Source organism: Chiloscyllium punctatum, chromosome 3 (genome assembly GCF_047496795.1).
Source record: "Chiloscyllium punctatum isolate Juve2018m chromosome 3, sChiPun1.3, whole genome shotgun sequence".
In the NCBI taxonomy this organism is placed as follows: domain Eukaryota; kingdom Metazoa; phylum Chordata; class Chondrichthyes; order Orectolobiformes; family Hemiscylliidae; genus Chiloscyllium; species Chiloscyllium punctatum.
This window is the reverse complement of record NC_092741.1, coordinates 136,439-157,333: the sequence shown is the minus strand read 5'-3', so window position 1 is coordinate 157,333 and position 20,895 is coordinate 136,439. Positions and strand designations below refer to the sequence as shown.

Here is a 20,895-nt window from a genome sequence, read left to right as displayed (position 1 = left end):
ATGGTACATACTGCTGTTACTTAGGGTCGGTGGGGGAGGGAGGGGATGGTACACACTGCTGTTACTGAGGGTCGGTGGGGGGAGGGAGGGGATGGTACACACTGCTGTTACTGAGGGTCGGTGGGGGGAGGGAGGGGATGGTACACACTGCTGTTACTTAGGGTCGGTGGGGGAGGGAGGGGATGGTACACACTGCTGTTACTGAGGGTCGGTGGGGGGGAGGGAGGGGATGGTACACACTGCTGTTACTGAGGGTCGGTGGGGAGGGGGAGGGGATGGTACACACTGCTGTTACTGAGGGTCAGTGGGAGGGGAGGGAGGGGATGGTACACACTGCTGTTACTGAGGGTCGGTGGGGGAGGGAGGGGATGGTACACACTGCTGTTACTGAGGGTCGGTGGGGGGGGGAGGGGATGGTACACACTGCTGTTACTGAGGGTCGGTGGGGGGAGGGAGGGGATGGTACACACTGCTCTTACTGAGGGTCGGTGGGGGGGGGAGGGGATGGTACACACTGCTGTTACTGAGCGTCAGTGGGGTGGGGGAGGGAGGGGATGGTACACACTGCTGTTACTGAGGGTCGGTGGGGGGGGAGGGGATGGTACACACTGCTGTTACTGAGGGTCGGTGGGGGGGGAGGGAGGGGATGGTACACACTGCTGTTACTGAGCGTCGGGTGGGGGGAGGGGATGGTACACACTGCTGTTACTGAGCGTCGGTTGGGGGGTGGGGGGAGGGGATGGTACACACTGCTGTTACTGAGCGTCGGTTGGGGGGTGGGGGGAGGGGATGGTACACACTGCTGTTACTGAGGGTCAGTGGGGGGGGAGGGAGGGGATGGTACACACTGCTGTTACTGAGGGTCGGTGGGGGGCGGGAGGGGATGGTACACACTGCTGTTACTGAGGGTCGGTGGGGGGGGGAGGGGATGGTACACACTGCTGTTACTGAGGGTCGGTGGGGGGGGAGGGGATGGTACACACTGCTGTTACTGAGGGTCGGTGGGGGGGGAGGGGATGGTACACACTGCTGTTACTGAGGGTCGGTGGGGGGGGAGGGGATGGTACACACTGCTGTTACTGAGGGTCGGTGGGGGGGAGGGGATGGTACACACTGCTGTTACTGAGGGTCGGTGGGGTGGGGGAGGGAGGGGATGGTACACACTGCTGTTACTGAGGGTCGGTGGGGGGGGAGGGAGGGGATGGTACACACTGCTGTTACTGAGGGTCGGTGGGGGAGGGAGGGGATGGTACACACTGCTGTTACTGAGGGTCGGTGGGGGGAGGGAGGGGATGGTACACACTGCTGTTACTGAGGGTCGGTGGGGGGAGGGAGGGGATGGTACACACTGCTGTTACTGAGGGTCGGTGGGGGAGGGAGGGGATGGTACACACTGCTGTTACTGAGGGTCGGTGGTGGGGGGGAGGGAGGGGATGGTACACACTGCTGTTACTGAGGGTCGGTGGGGGGGGGAGGGGATGGTACACACTGCTGTTACTGAGGGTCGGTGGTGGGGGGGAGGGAGGGGATGGTACACACTGCTGTTACTGAGGGTCGGTGGGAGGGAGGGAGGGGATGGTACACACTGCTGTTACTGAGGGTCGGTGGGGGGGGGGAGGGGATGGTACACACTGCTGTTACTGAGGGTTGGTGGGGGGGGGAGGGGATGGTACACACTGCTGTTACTGAGGGTCAGTGGGGGGGAGGGAGGGGATGGTACACACTGCTGTTACTGAGGGTTGGTGGGGGGGGAGGAGGGAGGGGATGGTACACACTGCTGTTACTGAGGGTCGGTGGGGGGGGGAGGGGATGGTACACACTGCTGTTACTGAGGGTCGGTGGGGGGGGAGGGAGGGGATGGTACACACTGCTGTTACTGAGGGTCGGTGGGGGAGGAGGGAGGGAGGGGGTGTTTGTGAATGTGGTGCCAATCAAGCGGCTGCTTTGTCCTGGATGGTGTCGAGTTTCTTGAGTGTTGTTGGAGCTGGCAAGTGGGGAGGATTGTGCCTTGTAATGAATGAAGGGTTTTTATTGCCATATGTATGTGAGAAATGGGGAAGGGTGTTGTTCTCGCAGATGTAGCAAAAAGGGGAGTGATCATAAGCTTAAGCATCGCGCTGAGGGCAGCTGCAGGCAAAGATCAGATTAGCAAACTTCGGGGAAAAACAAGTTTGTGCAGGCAGTAAAGCAGAACAGTAGGAAACACGAGCACAACAAGTGTTAATATCGTTACAAAACGGTTGCAGCTAACGGCCCAAGGAGATAGAAGTAGAATCTAATCGAGATAAGGAGAAGTCACGTAGGGGCAGTCAGGTCACAAGTTAGACAGAGAACTGGGGCGATTGGGTAATGTAGGTGTGGGATATAGGTGAATTAATGTTACTTCTGCAATTATGCAATTCCATCTTACAAAGGAGGTGAACTCACACCAGTGGGTAATTGTTTTAGCCAAGAGCTGAGTCAACAAGAATGGAAACGATGTGGAGGAAATATATAATTGTTTTTGTATTAGCTAAAACTCTATGTCAGAAGGTAGACATTATGGGCAAGTAGATAAGATGTTGTGAGGGGATGAAGTTAAGCTAGATACGCCTGTACAAACAGTAGATATAAACATGTGCTTCCCACTTTTACAAAAACACAGGAACAAACCCCAATTAAAAGGGTCATAGGGATCAGAACGGCCTCGGGAAAGACACAGATGAAGGGAGTAGATAATGATGAAGAAAGGATAGGCCTAACAATGACCTATAGCAGGATAAGGTCAAACAGCCTTGTGAGACCAGAAATAAGCATTTTATCACAGACAAGGCCGGATAAGGCAAGAGGCAAACAGGGGTAATGGGGGCCGGTCTTAGGGAAGTGGACGATGTAAGTAGGGGAGGGAGCAGTGTAAAACAATAGACATCAAATCATATAAATGTTATGTATGAATTGAATTTAGTGTGTGTATGTCCCTTGCCTTGAGAAAGTGACAGCACACCCACTTGCAAGTGTAAAATAAATGACACTACTGATTCAGATCTTGTCTCGGACTGAAATTATTGAAGTGAGTGGGCTTTGTTTCTCACAATTGGGGGCTGTCCGGGATTTTCTTCCATCACCGGGGGGAGTGGCTGGCCTTGGACACTGGGAAGACGCGTCCCGTTCCCCATTGAGGAGCGGTCTCGTGTCCTGGTTTGGTCTGCTCCCTTGGGCGACTGGTACGAATCCCACAAGAGAGACATCTGAATCAGACAGTGATAGGAGCTCGATAGACAATACGGCACAAAGGGGCCAGGCAACTCTGTGCACAGACCAAGGTAAGAAACCTGACTTTTAAGTATTGCCTTGGTGGCCGGGATTGAGTTTTAGTAGTTAATAAGGGACTAACGAAGGAACTCAATATGGGTTGTGCCGTGGGTAAGGAAAAAGCCTCCGGGAAAAACAAAAGAAGGAAAAAGCAATGGAATTGGAGGCGGGGTCCATTACAACATACCTCCAGAAAGTTCTTTGGGGAGGATGTTGTGGAATTGGCAAAATAATACTTGTACAGGGGAAAAAGATGATTAAATATTGTTGCTTCATATGGACTAAGGAATCCATTCTTCGTCCCGCCTCTTTTGGCCAAAATTCAGGTCGGACAAAGACTGGGTTTGTAAATATCTGAATTTATTTGTCAATGAGAGAGAGAGAGAGAGAGAGAGAGAGAATGAAGAGAGCTGTACAGCTGGTCGAAAGTTTAACCCTTTGTGATTTGGTTTGAATGCACATTTGTTTGTTGGTGATTGAATGTTTGCGTTTTATTCCCTGGAGCTTGAGTTCCGGGACTGTTTTGAATCTGATTTTTATTATGGAAACTTAACATGATTTCATTTAAGGTTAAGGATTCTATCGAGATTATGAAAAAAAAAAGAATGATAACTCCTGTTCTTCTTACAGGTCATGACTGCCTTACTCTCAGTTTCTAACTAATCTCTTTTATCTTTACATGAAAGCGATTTATGGAGGACAGTTGAAGTTTCAGTTCAACATTAGATTGTAGTAAAAACAAGATCCTATGGTTAATATCTGTGACCTTGGATTCGGCCATTGTTCATGCATTAGAAGTTTTTTCTTTAAACTTGAATAGACAAATAATTTTAAGGCAGCTCTGATTATTTCACGACCTATAGTATTGTAATTGAGCAATGATTGGTCAGGACTACTTAAGAAAACTAATTTTGGATTTAAATTAAGGGACTAAAACTGGGTGATTACAGTGGATTTCAAAATTGAGAACTGTATGCATTTTACATTTTGAATATTAAATACTGAATAAATGAACGTAAATATATAAATATATTTACAAATTTGGAACAGGCTTTAAAGTTAGTCAAGCATGAATTGATGAATTGGTGTTTGAAGTTATGGGGAGCTAGAAATATTGCAATATTTCATTTAAAAAAAAAAGAAAGAGGGGAAGAACGTAATGACTTATCCCCTTCGGGAGGTACCAATAGGGGACAAAGATTGGGTTTGTAAGTGCCCCCCTCAGCAGTGGGGAGGTCAGGACATTTAAAAAAAAAGAAATGAAGGTCCTGGTTGAGGATCTGGTAGGGTTGTCTGAACAAACTGATCAATTTTTGGGGCCCAGTCTGTATACCTGGGCTGAGTTAATGTCTATTTTGAATATACTATTTACTGGGGAAGAAAGGGGACTTATATGGGGAGCAGCCATTAAAATATGGGACAGGGAACATCCGATTGGAGATGGGGATGCTGGACAGGGAGAGGTGAAGTTTCCCCTCAGAGACCCCCAGTGGGAAAATCAAAATCCGGAGCATAGAAAAGAAATGAGGGAATTGAAAGACCTGATTCTAAAAGGAATAAAAGAGGCAGTTCCGAAGTCACAGAATTTGACTAAAGTCTTTGAAGTTAGACAGGAGAAAGATGAGACTCCTTCAGCTTTTTTTTGCAGAGATTAAGAGACTCAATGTGGAAATATTCTGGAATGAACCCTGAGAACCCAGTGGCACAGGGTCTTTTGAAAGTACATTTTTGTGACAAAGGAATGGCCAGACATACAGAGAAAGATACAGAAGATAGAAGGGTGGAGTGAAAAGCCATTAGATGAATTGTTAAGAGAGGCACAGAAAGTGTTTGTAAAGAGAGAGGATGAGAGACAGAAACAGAAGGTGAAAATGATGGTAGCTGCGGTTGATGAGGTAGTTAAAGAAAAGAGTGGAACCAATAGTGACCAACCGGAGGGGCGGGTGGCAGCATGTAGGACAGAGAGGAAGGGGGAAAGGGAGAGAGAGAGGGAGATGACAAGGGGGAGTATTTGATAGAGGGTTCGAGCGACAGGGGCAGAGCTGGAGGTCTCCACAGGCAGGATGCTATTATTGCGGAAAGATAGGGCATTTTAAGCGGGAATGTCCGGCTCTGAAAAGGGAAGAGAGGGCAATTCCGCTTATGAATTTTGATGAAGAATAGGGGTGTCAGGGGTTCCTGCCCTCGGGGGCCCACCAGGAACCCTTGATAAACCTGAAGGTGGGACCCTATAAGGAAGAGGTAGTCTTCCTAGTAGATACGGGGGCAGCACGGTCATCGCTGAATTTTAAACCAAAGAAAGTAGGAATGTCAACACGGTCAATTACTGTTTCGGGGTTAAAAAGGGGAAGGATTTACTGTTCCAGTATTTGAACCTATGATGATAGAAGGTCCTAAGGATAGGGTCACAGGGGAACTGTTGTATATCCCTGATATAGGAAGTAACTTATTAAGGAGAGATTTAATTATCCTCTTAGGACTGGGGATTGGAATTCAGGAAAAAGAATTAGTTGTACAAAAGGCAATGTTGGCAGAGGATGTGGAGAGAGAGATAGACCCTATTGTATGGGCTAGGGAAGGGAATTGTGGAAAACTACAGATCCCCCCCCTTGAAATAAATTTAAAAAGGAAAGGGGACGTTGTCTGTGAGTGACAATATCCCATTTCCATTGAAGGTAAACGAGGACTGCAGCCAGTAATTGAGGGATTGATTAGAGATGGATTGTTGGAGCCATGTATGTCTCCTTATAATACCCCAATACTACCAGTGCGGAAATCCGATGGAAATTATCGATTGATGCAGGATTTGAGAACATTAAATCGAACAGTACAGATCAGGCACCCAGGGTGCCAAACCCCTCTACGTTATTAAGTGAGATCCCTCATGACCACAAATGGTTTAGTGTGATAGATTTAAAGGATGCCTTTTGGGCTTGTCCCTTGGCAGAGGAAGGTAGGAATTTGTTTGCCTTTGAGTGGGAAGACCCTAAGACAGGACAGCAACAGCAATACCGGTGTACTGTGCTTCACCAGGGGTTTACGGAATCCCTGAATTTATTTGGACAGATGTTAGAACAAGTATCGGAGAAATTTAGCAGCCCCAAGGGGACTACCCTGTTGCAGTATGTAGACGACCTCTTAGTAACAGGAAAAAGAAGAGAAAGAGTAGTAGAAGCCACTAACAAATTATTGAATTTCCTGGGTCAGCAGGGACTGTGGGTATCTAAAAACAAACTACAATATGTGGAGCAAGAAGTGAAATACTTGGGACATTTAGTTAGTGAGGGAAAGCGAAAGATAAGCCCGGAACGGATAGAGGGAATAGTGGGAATGCCGCTGCCCAGCACTAAAAGGGAGTTACGCAAATGTTTGGGTCTCACGGGTTATTGCAGATTGTGGATTGATTCCTATGCACTGAAGACTAAGAAATTATATCTCAAACTATTAGAGGGGGAACCAAAATGTCTAAGTTGGGATGATGAGGCAAAAGAGATCTGATCCATGCCCCCGTGTTAGCCTTACCTTCCCTCTTTGCTACCGTGGATAAGGGAGTGGTTTTGGGAGTATTAACCCAGAGGTGGGGGAAGGGATTAGTACATGAAGAATTGATTAAACGGGTCTTGGAGTCCCTATTACTTCCCCGAGAAATAGCAGTAGTGCATGTAAATGGTCATCAGAAAGGAAATGAACTAGAGGTTAGGGGAAATAGATTAGCCGATGAGGTGGCTAAGGAAGCAGCCCTGAACCCACAAGAAGTGGTGATTCATTCCCTAATACCTACTGTCCCAGGTCCTTGGGAAGCTCCTATATTTACTGAAAGCAAAGAAAATGAATTGAGAGATTTAGGAGCTGTAAAAACAGCAGACGGGCCTTGGAGGTTACCTGATGGAAGGGAAATGTTAAACAAAATGATGATGCGAGAGATTATGGCTGTCCTACACCAAGGCAGCCATTGGGGAGTACAAGCAATGTGTGATTTAGTTCTTAGGGAATATGGATGTAAAGGAATATATACAATTGCTAAACAAATATGTGAGGGATGTATCATATGCAGAAAGGTAAATAAGAAAGTCTTGAGAAAACAGACCCCAGGAGGAAGAGATCCAGGATTGAGACCTTTCCAGAGTATACAAGTAGATTATACTGAACTCCCCAGGGTAGGCAGACTAAAATATATGTTGGTCATAGTAGATCATCTATCTGGTTGGGTTGAGGCATACCCCCTAGCTACCGCCACTGCGAGTGGAGTGTCTAAAACAATATTGGACCACATAATTCCCCGATATGGGCTCGTGAACCATATTGATTCCGACCAAGGAACTGACTTTACCTCTAAAGTGTTACGGGGGGGTAATGAAAGGGTTGGGAATTTCCTGGGAGTTCCATACTCAATGGCACCCGCCATCATCAGGAAGGGTTGAGAGAATGAACCAAACACTCAAACGATAGCTCTCTAAACTGATAATAGGAACCAGACTCCCTTGGATCAAATGTTTACCTATAGCTCTCTTGCGAGTACGAACAGCCCCAAGGAAAGATTTGGGACTATCCCCCTATGAAATCTTATTTGGATTACCTTACTTGGGAACGAATGGAGAATTGCCAAGTCCCGAAACTAAAGATTTGTTTTTAAAGAAGTATATACTGGGTTTGTCCTCCTCTTTGTCTTTCCTCAGGAAACAGGGTTTATTGGCACAGACTCCACCCCTTGAATGCACCATTCATCCCATCCGGCCGGGAGATTGAATCTTAGTAAAATCATGGACAGAGACTAAATTGCAGCCGGACTGGGAAGGGCCGTACCAGGCTCTTTTGACCCCTGAAACAGCGATAAGGACAGCAGAGAAAGGCTGGACTCACTACACTCGGATCAAAGAGCCAGTGGACCCTCCAGTTGAGGAAGAAGTCTGGACAGCCGAATCAACGCAAGATTCGCTGAAACTCAGGCTAAAGAGACTTTGAGTACCTGATTATACAGTGGCGACGCGAGCGCGGGATTATTTCTGTAAGATTGTATATTCAGCATGATGTTTAGAATACTGGGAATGCTGCTAGAGATATGATGCTAGCCCTTTTAGTATTGGGATTTTGTCAAATATCATTTTCATATGTATTATTAACGGTCCCCAAGTCTGATAATCCACAAGTAATAGACGCTGATGTATGCAGCTTAGTAAATTGTGGGGATGTAGATAATCAGAGACAGTACCGCAGCTCTGAGATACATCTTAAGTCCTATGGGGATAGCCTTGGGGATGGTACTTAGTATAATGGTCTCGTCACAGTACACCAGACCCCCTTCCGACCAGCTCGTGATTGTCCTGATAAAAAGTGTAACCCAATATACCTAATGATAAGGAAAACCACATGGCACGAAACAATCCTGGTGGGGGGTGGGGGGTGGGGGGTGGGGGGGGGGGGGCACCTATGAGATACAATGAAATGAAATGTTTGGGATAGAAATGAAAGCAAATGGGAAGGATTTCTTGGGCTATTGTTTTTGAATTAGTGTAGGACGGGGAAAACGGGTAGAACTACTGGGTAATAAGATACAATCTTTCACCCCTTCTGCTGATCCTAAAGTAGTAAAATTTATAGAGGTAAAGGACTTGAAACAGACCATTGAAATAGAAACTGGGTACGGGGATGCAAATGCCTGGGTTGAATGGGTAAAGTATACTGCGAAAAGTCTGAACAAGAGCAATTGCTATGCATGTGCCTCCAGTCGGCCAGTGGCCCAGGTGGTTCCCTTTCCACTCGGGTGGAAGCGAGACAGGAAGGGCATGAAATGTATGATAGCCCTGTATCAGGATGAGACTGCGTGGAATGATAGGAATTGTACCTCCCTATCTCAGATGTTCCCTCCCTTGGAGAAGAAAGATGTAAAAGTCCCCCCCCTGTTTTCTGCCGCAGTTGGAAATCACACATCGTGTGTGTAGACGAGGTACAAGTCAGTCGAAAGATTTGGGGGAGCTGAAACTATGTACAGAGATTAAGAATGTCACCGAAACGGAGAAGGGAGGGAACTACTCAGCATTAAAGGTTCCCCGAGCGGATCTGTGGTGGTACTGTGGAGGCAAAATATTGAGACCCACCCTACCTCCGGATTGGAGAGGGATATGTGCAATTGTACAATTGGCAATTCCATTTACCCTGGCATTTGAGAAGGAAAACAAAGGAGGGAAAAAGGGAAGGGGTAAGAGATTACTGTTAGACACTTCTTTCGATGACAGGATTTATCTTGATTTGGTAGGAGTCCCTAGGGGGCTACCTGATGAATTCAAGGCTCGTAACCAGATTGCAGCAGGCTTTGTGTCAGCTCTCTTTTGGTGGGTAACAATTAATAAAAATGATCATACCCTGTATATGAGGGCTCACCCAAAGACTGATTGAAACAGCCTTGATGAAGGTGCCCCTAAAAGAAAAATGCAGAAGATAACAAATGGTAATTAAAGAAAAGGGGGAAATTGTGGGATATAGGTGAATTAATGTTACTTCTGCAATTATGCAATTCCATCTTACAAAGGAGGTGAACTCACACCAGTGTGTAATTGTTTTAGCCAAGAGCTGAGTCAACAAGAATGGAAACGATGTGGAGGAAATATATAATTGTTTTTGTATTAGCTAAAACTCTATGTCAGAAGGTAGACATTATGGGCAAGTAGATAAGATGTTGTGAGGGGATGAAGTTAAGCTAGATACGCCTGTACAAACAGTAGATATAAACATGTGCTTCCCACTTTTACAAAAACACAGGAACAAACCCCAATTAAAAGGGTCATAGGGATCAGAACGGCCTCGGGAAAGACACAGATGAAGGGAGTAGATAATGATGAAGAAAGGATAGGCCTAACAATGACCTATAGCAGGATAAGGTCAAACAGCCTTGTGAGACCAGAAATAAGCATTTTGTCACAGACAAGGCCGGATAAGGCAAGAGGTAAACAGGGGTAATGGGGGCTGGTCTTAGGGAAGTGGACGATGTAAGCAGGGGAGGGAGCAGTGTAAAACAATAGACATCAAATCATATAAATGTTATGTATGAATTGAATTTAGTGTGTGTATGTCCCTTGCCTTGAGAAAGTGACAGCACACCCACTTGCAAGTGTAAAATAAATGACACTACTGATTCAGATCTTGTCTCGGACTGAAATTATTGAAGTGAGTGGGCTTTGTTTCTCACAGTAGGGGTCAGGAGAGGTGACCTCATGCCGCTCAAAGCTATAACTGTATAATTGTTTCAATGCTCATTGCACATTTGCTTTCACATTTCACCCCCTTTCTTGCAAGATCGTGAAATAAATTGTCTTGTTTCCAGTTTTGGTGGTCTTGGCTAGTTTTGTTAAGTTTGTTTCTCACAGATTTGGGGGCTCGTTCCGGGATCCCAAGCTCCGGTCGCTCGGCATTCTTGGAGAAACGGAGAAGATGCACCTCGCTGATTTCGGCGATCTCTAGTTTCCCCTCGTTGCCGAGGCGGCTTTGGGCGAGGGTGATCTGGACGGAAAGACCCTGGAAACGAGAGGGGAAGACGCGGCGGGTTCGGTCGGGTAACTCTTGTGCACAAGACCCGGGTAAGGAGAGGTCTCTCGAGATATATCCGGGCGACCGGGGATTTGCAACAGTAGTTGTTGCGGGAATTGCCGTGCGGGTAACGGCCGAATTGACACGACCAGGTAACTCTGTGCACAGACCGAGGTAAGGAAAAGGACCTTTAAGTATTGCCTTGAGGACGGGCACGTACGAGAAGTACGGGGAATTGGCAATGTCTAAAAATAACACATAATTGGCCAGATTGATCGGACGGGAAAGGGTGTCAACCTGATTCTAGCAGCCAGCCTTAGACCGGTTGTTAAGAAGGGAAACCCCCCCCTACGCGAAGGTCAGGAACCTGAAGTGGATGTGGAAGAAGGTGACACCGGACCTCAAAAAGATCAATTAAATTCATTAAAAATGGGAGGCAAGGGAAGTTGTCTCTATAAAGATCGATCCACAGGTAATGTTAAACTTGAAGAAATTCCGTCCCACGGTCCCTTGGGGAAAATGTTGGGAAATTGGGAACACAACTCCCGGACGCAGGGGAAAGATAAAGCTATGATGAAAAGTTATTGTTGTTTTGTCTGGACTCAAGAAGGTATTAAGAAACCTGATACCTTTTGGCCCAAATATGGGTCCGATGAAGATTGGCTGTGCCAAGACTTAAATATTTATGTTAATAGCAAAGAGAAACAAAGCCGACAAGAGGCTGATTATGCAGCCGGTTGGATAGGGAGCCAAAATATGTTCATCTTAAAGAAGAAAGAAAGGGAGGAAAAGGATGAAAAACCCAAAACTCCCCGTTGGGGCCCTTTGTCAGATTTACCTCCCCCTTATTACAATAGAAATGACGGTCCACCATCCCCCAGCGACAGTCGGCCATCGTCCCAACCCTCTGCACCCCCAGCAGAGGAACCCCCCGGAAGAGGAATCTGAAAAAGGCCCAGAAGAGGAGTCCACTGTGAGTCAGGTTAAGACTAGATCAGCAGAAAGGGGAGAAGGTGGGACAACACAGGTATATCCTCTCAGAGAGGTTCCCCCTTGGAAACGGCGAAAGTGGAGATGTTAATGCGCCGCTGACCAGTGGGGAAGTCAGGGCCTTTAAAAAGGAAATGAAAAATCTAATTGAGGATCCCTTGGGATTGGGGGAGCAGTTAGACCAGTTTTGGGGGCCAAATTGGTATACCTGGGGGGGGGGGAATGATGGCAATATTGGGGACGTTATTCTCAGGAGAAGAAAGGGGTATGATCAGAAGAGCCGCTCTGAGGGAATGGGAAAAGAGAGACCCTCCGGGTGAAGAAGTAACTCCGGCTGAACAAAAATTCCCGAATACAGATCCCCGATGGGAGGGCATGAATCCACATGATAGGGGAAGCATGAGAGACTTTCGGGAAGTGGTGATCTTGGGAATTAAGGAAGCGGCGCCAAGATCACACAACTCTGTCAAGGCTTTTGAAGTAAGGCAGGAGAAAGACGAGACCCCTTCAGCGTTTCTTCAACGGCTCAAAGAAGCCACGAGGAAATATTCGGGAATGAATCCTGATGACCCGGTGGCGCAAGGACTTTTGAAGGTCCAGTTTGTGACAAAGTCATGGCCGGACATACAAAAGAAACTGCAGAAAAAAGGAGGGAAAAGCAGATGGAAGAGTTGTTATGTGAGGCACAGGAAGTGTACGTGAAGAGAGGGGACGAGAAGCAGAAGCAGAAAGCTCAAATGATGGTGGCGGCAGTAGATGAAATAACAAAGAGGAGACTCGGATCAGGAGGTAATAGAAAAGATAAGGATAGAGAAGGACACGAAAGACAAAGATCGGACGTCCAGGGACGGAGGCAACAGGCGGGATGTTACCATTGTGGAAAAGTGGGGCATTTTAAACGAGGATGCCCTGGACAAACGCGGGAAAGGGAAACTGTTTCCCTAATGACATTCGATGAGGAATAGGGGAATCAGGGGTTCCTTCCTCCTGAAACCCACCGGGACCCCTTGATAAATCTAAAGGTGGGACCTGAAGGGGAGGAGGCAGTGTTTTTGGTGGACATGCGAGCGGCTTGGTCATCCCGAAGTTTTAGACCTACCGGTGTTAAATTGACCAATAAGAATCTCAGGGTGTCTGGAGTAAAAGGCGAAGAATTCTTAGTGCCTATTTTTGAGCCAACGCTAATTAGAGTAAATAATGTGAGAAAGAAAGCCCACTCACTTCAATAATTTCAGTCTGAGACAAGATCTGAATCAGTAGTGCCACTTATTTTACACTTGCAAGTGGGTGTGATGTCCAGAGTCTATAAGGTAGAGGACATACACACCAAATTCAATTCATACACAACATTTATATGATTTGATTTCTATTGTTTTACACTGCTCCCTCCCCTGCTTACATCGTCCACTTCCCTAAGACCAGCCCCCATTACCCCCGTTTATCTCTTGCCTTATCCGGCCTTGTCTGTGACAAAATGCTTATTTCTGGCCTCACAAGGCCGTTTGACCTCATCCTGCTGTAGGTCATTGTTAGGCATATTCTTTCTTCATCATTATCTACCCCCTTCATCTGTGCCTTTCCCGAGGCTGTTCTGATCCCTATGACCCTTTTAATTGGGGTTTGTTCCTGTGTTTCTGTAAAAGTGGGAAGCACATGTTTATACCTACTGTTTGTACAGGCGTATCTAGCTTAACTTCATCCCCTCACAACATCTTATCTATTTGCCCGTAATGTCTACCATGTTGTGCTGGCACATCTCATTCTGACATACAGTTTTAGCTAATACAAAAACAATTATATATTTCCTCCACATCGTTTCCATTCTTGTTGACTCAGCTCTTGGCCAAAACAATTACACACTGGTGTGAGTCCATTTTACTTTGTAAAATGGAATTGCAGAATTGCAGAAGTAACATTAATTTACCTATATCCCACAATAATGAGGAAGTGACAGGACAGTTATTGTATATTCCCGACATTGGAAGCAATCTATTAGGAAAGGATTTGATTATCTTGTTAGGCTTAAATATTGGGGTGGAAATAATGCAGTGACCGTAAAGATGGCCGTGTTAACATCTAGCGATGAAAAACAAATCCGCCCTGATGTGTGGGCAAGACCGGGTAATCCAGGGCATCTAACCATTACTCTGATGGTAATTACATTGATTCAGGAGATTAAGACAGTTCGGATTAGACAATACCCCATATCACTGGAAGGTCGTAAAGGTCTGCAACCGGTTACAGATTCTTTGTTAAAATCGGGATTGTTAGAACCCTGTATGTCACCCTTTAATACCCCAATACTGCCTGTCCACAAACCAGACGGAACCTATCGATTAGTGCAGGATCTCAGAGCATTGGACCGATTGGTTCGAACACGACACCCGCTAGTCCCCAATCGGTACACTTTGCTCGGCAAGATACCGTGTGACCACCGCTGGTTTAGTGGAATAGATTTAAAGGATGTATTCGGGGCCTGGCCTCTGGCTCCAGAAAGGTGCGACATGTTTGCCTTTGAGTGGGAAAACCCTTACACTGGTAGGAAGCAACAATTCCGATGGACGGTACTTCCCCAGGGATTCACAGAATCACCTAATCTATTCGGGCAAGTACTGGAACAGGTCCTGGGACAACTCGAGACGCCTAAAGGGACGACACCGTTACAATATGTGGACGACCTACTCGTGTCAGGACGAAAGAGAGATGACATGAGCTTGGCCACCAATAGGCTGTTAAATTTCCGAGGGCAACAAGGTTTAAGAGTATCTCGGAATAAATTGCAATATGTAGAGAAAGAAGTGAAATATTTAGGGCACCTTGTTAGTGAGGGCACTAGGCGAATTAACCCCGAGAGAATTAAAGGGATAGTAGAACTACCCCTCCCGACCACCAAACGAGAATTACAGACGTTCTTGGGGCTGGTGAGCTATTGTAGATTATGGATAGAAGCATACGCCCAGAAAACAAAGGGGTTATATTATAAATTGACAGGATCTGAACATGAAAGACTACACTGGACAGAAGAGGAAAAGGAAGGGTTACATGAGTTGAAGCATAGTCTAATACGAGCTCCGGTGCTGGCCCTCCCCTCCCTCGAGAAACCATTCCACCTTTTTGAGACAGTAAATGATGGAGCAACCTTAGGAGTGTTAACCCAGAAGGGAGGGGGGGAAGGAGGCAGCCCATAGCCTGCCTGTCCAAGATCTTGGACCCTGTCTCGAGGGGATGGCCTGAATGTATCCAGGCTGTGGCAGCCACTGCCATACTGGTAGAGGAGAGACATAAACTTACTTTTGGAGGGGCACTAGTCATTAGAACCCCCCCCCATCAAGGCAGAACTGTGCTAGACCAAAAGGCAGGGAGATGGATGACGGACTCATGAATCTTAAAATACGAAGCCATCCTGATGGACAGAGATGACCTCGTGTTAGCGACAGATACCTGTCTAAACCCAGGCTACCTTCCTATGGAAGGGAGAACCTCTGGACAAACGAGAATTAGAACATGATTGTTTAGATATCATTGAGGATCAGACTAAGGTTAGACCAGATCTAAAAGATATTCCCTTGCACGATGGGGACAGACTGTTTATAGACGGGGTCATCAAGAGTGGTACAAGGAAAAAGACACAATGGATATGCAGTAGGGGATGGTAACAAGAACCAAACAGTTGAGGCTGACCTGTTACCTAACACATGGTCAGCCCAAACTTGTGAGTTGTATGCATTAAACCAAGCTTTAAAACAACTAGAAAATCAGGATGGGACAATTTACACCGACTCTAAGTATGCCTATGGGGTGGTCCATACCTTCGGAAAAATATGGCAAGAACGTGGACGAATCAAATAGCTGGGGAAAGGAATTAGTACACGAAGAGTTAATAGGACAAGTGTCGAAAAGTTTGGAATTACCACGAGAAATAGCAATAGTTCGTGTAGCGGGGCACCAAAAGGGGAACACTCTAGAAGCAAGAGGGAATAGGCCAACAGACGAAGCAGCCAAAGAGGCAGCTATGAACCTTACAGTAACAAAAATACAGGTCCTCACACCCCTAGTGGAGTCTCCTTCTGTGAACCCCGTGTACACGAAGGAAGAGGAAAAAGAATTCCAGGAGATAGGAGCCACTCAGACAAGTGAAGGAAGTGGATTCTCCCAGATGGGAGGGGAATGCTGAGTCAACCAGTCATGAGAAACATTCTAAATACCCTGCACCAAGGCAGTCATTGGGGCTCTCAATGACGGAGTGTGACATAGTGTTAAGGAAGTACGGATGGAAAGGGATAGCCAAGCAGGTATAGTCAGGATGCCCGATTTACCAAAAAATTAATAAAAAGGTAAAAAGAGGAGGGCAAAAAGGTGGAAGGAATCCCGGGGTAAGACCTTTTCAGAGCATACAGGTCGACTATACAGAATTACCCCCCCGGTAGGGAGACAAAAGTACTTCTTAGTCCTAGTAGACCACTTAACGGGGTGGGTGGAAGCTTTCCCAATGTCTTCAGCTCCCTCAAAAGCAGTAGGGAAAACACTCCTTGAACATATCATCCCACGATATGGAATAGTAGAAACTATAGATTCAGACCAAGGTATCCCATTTTACTTCTAAGATCTTACTCGGGGTAAGAGCAGGATTAGAAATGTTGTGGGAATTCCATCCTCCTTGGTGCCCACCCTCTTCCGGACGGGTGGAAAGAATGGATCCAACCTGAAAGAAGCAATGATCAAAGTGAGTCCTAGAGACTCGATCACCACGGACTAAATGCTTACCTATTGCACTGTTACGCATTCGGACGGCCCTGAGGCGTGATATCAGACTTTCTCCTTATGAAATGATGTTTGGGGGCTGCCATTCCTGGGAGGGAAGGGAGAGCTACCCATGGCTGAGTTTAAAGACAAGTTTTTGAAAAACTATATTGTGGCACTTGGCTCTTCATTATCTGTTCTTAGGACTAAAGGCCTTTTGGTACAGAGACCGGCACTCGAGTTTGCAGTACATCGGGTACGCTCAGGTGATTGGGTCCTGATCAAGACCTGGAAGGATACCAAACTACACCCGAGCTGGGAGGGACCATTCTTAACCCTCCTGACGACCGAAACAGCCACCCGAACTACAGAAAAAGGGTGGGGTCATCACACTCGTGATAAGGGCCCCGTGGACGCGCCTTCCCCTTCGGCAGACTGGCAAGCTCATCCTACAGACAACCCTCTGAAAGTCAAGCTGAGCAGGAAGACTGGACTGAAATAAGAGACTTTTAATAGTTGCTGTCATTGATTTTAAAATTTGCTGCTACTGATTGTAAGGGTTGTGTGGACTCACTTCTCCCAGATGACTACAAAAGGGGGAAAGATGGGCAGGAAGGCGGACAGAGGTAAGAGATGGATGAGTATTGGTATAGTGTTGTAATGATAGTCATACTGACGGTTTAAGGAGACGGGAAAAATCATTTCACTTCCCTATGCCAACATGATGCTGAACAAAAGGGACTTACCGTCTGTTGGGTCTGTGCAGAGATCCCACACCATGGCGAATCGGGGATCCCCATCTCGGTAATACCACTTACCATAAACGAAGTTTATGATGCCCAACAATTTGACTGGGGCTCAAATAATACAAGGTGGAGATCCGAAAGGGATAACTATAACTTTGAGGGATGGTTCCCTCGACCCGCCCCTAAAACCCTGGGTCCTTTTAATGGACTTAGCGTTCATCTGCCAACAGGAACAGTAAACGTCACTTGCTTCTGTAATCAGAATGATACTGCCCCCTTCCAATTAGGAAAATCATCTTGCATCTACACTAACCGTGCCACGGCCACGAACATTCCCCCGTTATTAAAGAGGACCGATTGGATATCCGGGTCCAAGGCATATCCCTGTACAGCGGGCGAGAAGTACGTGTGGAGTGGCGGTTGTACCGGCAGTAAATGTTGGGACAATCCAGTAAAAACTCAGACATTACCTCAGAAACAAAAATAACTGGAGTGGCTGCTGTTCCCCCGCTTATATAGTCCCCCCACCTCCAGATAGAAAAAAACATGACACCCTGAAAAAGAAACAGGGAATAAGCCGTAAAATCCGAGAGGTCTCTGAATGGGACCATTTCTGGTGGACAGTGTTCCCAAATTACGGCACTGCAAGGGCAGGGAGAGAAATACAGAAACTGCCGGCAGCCCTTGAGAAATTGGTTAATGATACCGCTGACTCATTTAGAGAAACTGAGTCCCAAATAGTGGTCATAACCACCGAAATGATGGCCACGAGACTAACAGCTTTACAGAATTGAATGGCTGTAGACTATATCTTGGCTGAAAAAGGGGGAACCCGTGCTTTAATCGGTAAGGAATGCTGCACTTTCATCCCAGACACCTCTTCCACAGTGGAAGAAAAGGCAGAGATAATAAGGGAAAAGATAAAAGAGAAATTGGGGATGAACTTCGGAAAGATAAAGGAACAGGGGTGACTGGGGACTGATGGGTTGGGAAAAGTGGTTAGTCAATCTAGCTATCTATGGATTATTGATATTAGTGGATCTGCTAGTAGGGTTCAATGTCCTCAAGTGGGTAATGAGCCGACTGATGACGTCCCTTGGGGAGGGAACTCAAATACATCATCAGATGCTTTTACAATCAACGGGTGACGTGCAACAGAGGGAAAGTCAAAGAATGCTCCTAGAATTCGAGAGACAAAAGGGGTAACGTGATACCATGTATAAGATTGTGAACCTCTGCACCTTAGGGTATAAAGAGGGCAGAACCTGCAAAAACAACAAGTTGCAAAAGAAGAGAAATGGGGAAGGGTGTTGTTCTCGCAGATGCAGCAAAAAGGGGAGTGATCATAAGCTTAAGCATCGCGCTGACAAACAGGTATAGAGGGCAGCTGCAGGCAAAGATCAGATTAACAAACTTCGGGGAAAAACAAGTTTGTGCAGGCAGTAAAGCAGAACAGTAGGAAACACGAGCACAACAAGTGTTAATATCATTACAAAACGGTTGCAGCTAACGGCCCAAGGAGATAGAAGTCGAATCTAATCGAGATAAGGAGAAGTCACGTAGGGGCAGTCAGGTCACAAGTTAGACAGAGAACTGGGGCGATTGGGTAATGTAGGGGTCAGGAGAGGTGACCTCACGCAGCTCAAAAGTATAACTGTATAATTGTTTCAATGCTCATTGCACATTTGCTTCTGCATTTGATGCCCTTTCTTGCAAGATCGTAAAATAAATTGTCTTGTTTCCAATTTTGGTGGTCTTGGCTAATTTTGTTAAGTTTGTTTCTAACATGTATGTGGGAAAATAAAATATATTGTGTTTTGTTGCCATACTCCAGTGCCATTTTGGAGCAATACACCCCTTTAGACAATAGACAATAGACAATAGATGCAGGAGTAGGCCATTCTGCCCTTCGAGCCTGCACCGCCATTCAATATGATCATGGCTGATCATTCCTAATCAGTATCCTGTTCCAGCCTTATCTCCATACCCCTTGACTCCACTATCTTTAAGAGCTCTATCCAATTCTTTCTTAAAAGAATCCAGAGACTGGGCCTCCACTGCCCTCTGGGGCAGAGCATTCCACACAGCCACCACTCTCTGGGTGAAGTAGTTTCTCCTCATCTCTGTCCTAAATGGTCTACCCCGTATTTTTAAGTTGTGTCCTCTGGTTCGGCACTCCCCCATCAACGGAAATATATTCCCTCCTGCCAGAGTGTCCAGTCCTTTCATAATCCTATACGTTTCAATCAGATCCCCTCTCAGTCTTCTAAACTCAAGGGTATACAAGCCCAATCGCTTCAGTCTTTCCGTGTAAGGCAATCCTGCCATTCCAGGAATTGACCTCGTGAACCTACGCTGCACACCCTCAATAGCCAGAATGTCTTTCCTCAAATTTGGAGACCAGAACTGTACACAGTACTCCAGGTGTGGTCTCACCAGGGCCCTGTACAGCTGCAGAAGCACCTCTTTGCTTCTATACTCAATCCCTCTTGTTATGAAGGCCAGCATGCTATTAGCCTTCTTCACGACCTGCTGTACCTGCATGCTTGCCTTCATTGACTGGTGGACAAGAACACCCAGATCTCTCTGAACAGCCCCTCTACCTAATTTGATACCATTTAGGTAGTTAATCTGCCTTCCTGTTCTTGCCACCAAAGTGGATAACCAGACATTTATCCACATTAAACTGCATCTGCCATGCATCTGCCCACTCACCTAACTTGTCCAGGTCACCCTGTAATCTCCTAACATCCTCATCACATTTCGCCCTACCACCTAGCTTTGTGTCATCAGCAAATTTGCTAATGTTATTGCTGATACCATCTTCTATATCATTAACATATATTGTAAAAAGCTGCGGTCCCAGCACGGATCCCTGCGGTACCCCACTGGTCACTGCCTGCCATTTCGAAATGGAGCCGTTAATCACTACCCTTTGTTTCCTATTAGCCAACCAATTCTCTATCCAATCTAGTACTTTGCCCCCAATCCCGTGCGCCCTAATTTTACTCACTAACCTCTTGTGTGGGACTTTATCAAAAGCTTTCTGAAAGTCCAGGTACACTACATCTACTGGATCTCCCTCGTCCATCTTCCGAGTTACATCCTCAAAAAATTCCAGAAGATTAGTCAAGCATGATTTCCCCTTCATAAATCCATGCTGACTCTGTCCTATCCTGTTACTATTATCCAGATGTGCCGTAATTTCATCCTTTATAATAGACTCCAGCATCTTTCCCACCACTGAGGTCAGACTAACTGGTCTATAATTTCCTGCTTTCTCCCGCCCACCCTTCTTAAAAAGTGGCAGATTAGCCGCCCTCCAATCCTCAGGAACCGACCCCGATTCTATTGAACTCTGGAAAATAATCACCAGCGCATCCACGATTTCCCGAGCCACCCCCTTCAGTACCCTGGGATGCAGGCCATCAGGTCCCGGAGACTTATCAACCTTCAGACCTAACAGTCTCTCCAACACCAAATCCTGGCAAATAGAAATTCCCTTAAGTTCAGGTCCTTCAGCCACTGTTACCTCAGGGAGATTGCTCGTGTCTTCCCCAGTGAACACAGATCTGAAGTACCCATTTAATTCCTCTGCCATTTCTTT

At 46.4% G+C, this 20,895-nt stretch overlaps 1 long non-coding RNA gene across 1 annotated transcript; it reads left to right on the top strand.

The window, feature by feature from the left end:
* The first annotated feature begins 1,955 nt into the window (after window positions 1–1,955).
* Window positions 1,956–10,424, top strand: LOC140455210 (uncharacterized). Its single transcript, XR_011952795.1, has 2 exons — window positions 1,956–3,302; window positions 7,968–10,424. It is a non-coding gene; the product is annotated as an uncharacterized lncRNA (long non-coding RNA).
* The last annotated feature ends 10,471 nt before the right edge of the window (window positions 10,425–20,895 follow it).